Raw genomic sequence first — 3,862 nt, forward strand, 5'->3', positions numbered from 1 at the left:
AGAGCTGCCGAGAGCTGGGCGGGGTATTCAAATCAGCCGGGCGGAGCAACCGGCTAAAAACCTCTGGGGAGAACTATGGAAAATGTTATCTGGAGTTCTAATAAATGGTTCCAAAACAAGAGATTTGACATCATTTCAATATCACACCTCATTATTGATCAATTAGGTAATTTGGCCCTGCTTTCAATTTTGTTTCCATGTACCCACCTTTTTTTAAAAGCAGAGTGTGGCCATGACCAGGGGAGGTGTGCAGTGGGTATGGTTACCAGATTGATTTAACCTCCCTAGAGGTAACCCCGAGTTTGACTAATGATAGGAGAAAGTTGCTAAAAGCGGTAACCCCGAGTCACACTTGGGGTAAGTAAACCTATGGAAGGTAAGTAAATCCAGCCCTTACTGATCCGCCGGGTATATGATTGATGAACTGCGTTTACTGTTACATAATATTACTTAATATTATATCTTTGTGCGTAATGCACTTATGTATACATAAAATTTGCTGTATTGTAAAAATACAAATAAGAGAGCCAGTTAACCTTTGGTAAAAGGAAGCCAAAAAAGCAGTCAACAGGCTTAGAAAGAGTTCAACCTCACTTTGCTAAATATAAATTGATTTGAGTGCATTTGGTAAAGGGAAGAACTAGATGATTTTCAGCTGCTTTTAATAAAATTCTGGACTGGAAAATGCTGAATTTTATATGGTACCCTCTCCCCTCTGCGAGTGCCAGAGGGTTCTTTACCTCCCCAAGATTTCTGGTGGCTTATCAGTACTCAACCTGTGCAAGTATTTTTAATTGGCTGCACATATAGCCCTGCTGGTGGCTCTTCATTGTACAGAGCAGCTACTGGCATGGGCGCACACATGTGCAGCAGAACACCCCTTAGATTTATAATTTGCTATGGTCCCGGCCTCACAGAGGCCTTTCACTAAGGACCCTACTTTGTCCTATGCATTGGGCCTGTGGGATGGGGTAAAGGTTTCACAGGTTTGACAGGAGTCCTTCAGTGCCACTTATTCGAACCAACCTTTGAAAATCCCCAAGCTTTCCGCTGGTGGGCTAACAGAACCCTACTCACATGAATTTTTTACCTTTACTGGGGTGAAGGCCTTTGCTTATCTGCAAGAGCACTGGTCCTTCCCTGATAACAAATATATTCATCACAGGCAAATCAGACACTATCTGCTAGCATTATTAGGCAACAGTGCATGCGGCCCCCTTCATTTACCTGCTATGGAATCATGTTGTTTATAAAAACCCACAATTAGCAGGGCGGGTATCTCTTTTGTATGCATTTCTGGTAACAGCAGGCGTCCAGAAGCTGCCATAGGTGGGGAGGTGGAAGGAAGAATTGGGTGCCACCTTACCCCCTGAGGAAAAAGCTTATAAAGTAATGTTTCATTGGTACATGACACTGGACAGAACTGCTAAATTTATTCCGCGGGGGCTCCCCAGGTGTTTCAGGGGCTGCAGAGCAATAGGCACCTTTCTCCATGTCTTGTAGGAATGCCTAGTGGTTAGACGCCTCTGCATACAGGTTTATAACCATCTAAGATCTGCATTACCATTGCACAAAAATCCCTGGGAGGCTCTTCTACACAGACCCATTCCCACCTTGCCTAGGCACCAAGGCAAACTGGTTTCCTATGTTTTTCTAGCCACAAGACAGGTGAAGGCCATGGCGTGGAAGAAACCTACACTAAGTTTTGTGGCGGTTCTGTCCAGGGTCACTATGATCCTGGTAAGGATGACCTCTATAATTAGAGATTCTCTTGCTAGTTTTTACAAGGTATGGACGCCGTAGCTGGACCACCATATTACACCAGATCTAAGGTATTACATGTTATTATGTAGAAACCAGGTTATTACATTTATGACTTGCGGATTGACTGAAAAATTCTCAGTTTATACGTGTCATTACAAGACCACAGAAACTCTATTCCTTCCTGTTTTCCGATTTTTTCCTCCGGGTTTGTTGTTCGAATCCCAGATGGGTTAGATATGTTTTTTATTGTTTTGGAATTTGTTATTAAGCTCGGATAAATGCTTTATTGTGTGTTTATGTTTTGTTTTTGTGTCTCCCCTAATTTTTTGTACGGTTTAAAAAACGGAAGGGCTACTGTCAAGTTATGCCGGTGCTACCTAATTGGAAGCTTATACAGAGTTAAGCTTTACATGTAACTGAAAAGGATACAAACATAAAAACACACTGCCTTACCTGGGCCATCATATTCCTAATACAAAAATCGTATATCCATTATTTACTTTTAATATTTTTCTGTGTGGAGAGTAATAGGTTCTATCAATATAAACCATGCAGTTATAGCTGTCTATCAGCTGACACGTTAACACAATCTGAAGTGTGTATACAGGCTAAACAATTTCTCTTTATCCTTCCTGGTGTGTTAAACCAGAGATTATTAGATCAGAGACTGCAGACAGTGGTTTATAAATCCTATTCTCAGCTTCTCAGTTGGTGCACAAAGGATTTGTAACAGGAATGGTATGTAGCAAAGTTTAAAGAAAAATGATGACATATTTATATATATTTTGAGTGACTTTGTGTTCAAAATTTTGGATTTGACTTTCTCATTTCACAAGTTAGCTCTTTTCTTCTACCATATTAAAACCAAACCCCAAATCAATAGATAGTGGTGATCGGATAATTCCAAACGGAGTTGATTCCAACTACGATGTTTGAACTATTTTGGCCTTGAATTGGAAATGAAATTTTAATCTCAAATTGTGAGTTTGAATATCCTGAGCATGAAAAATGTGGTCATACTCACAACCAACCAATGACAGGTTGCAGCATTGTCACATCAGTCTCCCATTTTTTTTTACAAAAGGCTGCAGCTGCTGTTAGGAATTATGTCAGTCCAGTAATAAATGATATAATAACAGATAGTAACAATTATATTATTGTCATAATGACTTAGGATATGTACACAGAGAAGAAGGTGGTGTGTTCAGGGCTCATTGTTCAAGGATCGGCCTTGACCGCAATGAAAGTGAAGGGGATAGAGAGCACCGGGGTGCCGCTCCGTCATTCTCCCCCTCCTCCCCTCTCCATAGAGCAGAATAGTGCTGTATATACAGCGCTCATTATGCATTGTTCAGTCTTTTGTCGTTGGAAAAGATCGTGAAAGACAATTATTGAAAGTGTGTACACAGTCTAACACATTGTAAGGTACAAGGTCTTTCTAATATTCTTAGATATTTATCAGTGCCTAAATCTAAAAAACAATATACAATAACACTAACTGACGTAGCTTAGCTTGATAAAAAGTGAAGGTGAAAGGTGAAGCTTTACTGACTTAAACCATGAAATCATGTGCAAGTAAATATCATGTTTTTTTATGTGATTGGATTTTTGCAATCTACTTTGCAAAGTAGATATTTCCCCTCATTTATCAAGTTACATATCCCTTTCAGAATGATAACTAACTTTGCTAAGTTAACAGCCAAATCTTATTTAGTAAATCTACTCTTGATTTTCACTAGGGTGCACGGATAACCTGTGTCTGATCTTCACTATAGCTGTTGAAGGTATGGACAGACAATTACCAGTTAGGCAGGTCTTAGAACAAAAAAAAGTGCAGCAAACAGTTACACAGACAGTGGTAACCAGGAGCAAAATAAATGCCAGAAGAAAGAGAAACATTCAAAACAAATACAGCTCAGGTAAACACTACCCGAAGCCAAAGTCATTTCAAATAAGAGCAAGAAATATAAGTTATATACGAGTCATCATATGAGACAAATTCAGATGGATTCACCAGCACTGGTCCATGGGGACTGACATAAACACAAGATACACAAGGCACATGTTAAATTGGGCTGACACATAAGAAAATGAGAGA

The sequence above is a fragment of the Pyxicephalus adspersus genome, chromosome 7, assembly GCF_032062135.1.
Source record: "Pyxicephalus adspersus chromosome 7, UCB_Pads_2.0, whole genome shotgun sequence".
Taxonomy (NCBI): Eukaryota; Metazoa; Chordata; class Amphibia; order Anura; family Pyxicephalidae; genus Pyxicephalus; species Pyxicephalus adspersus.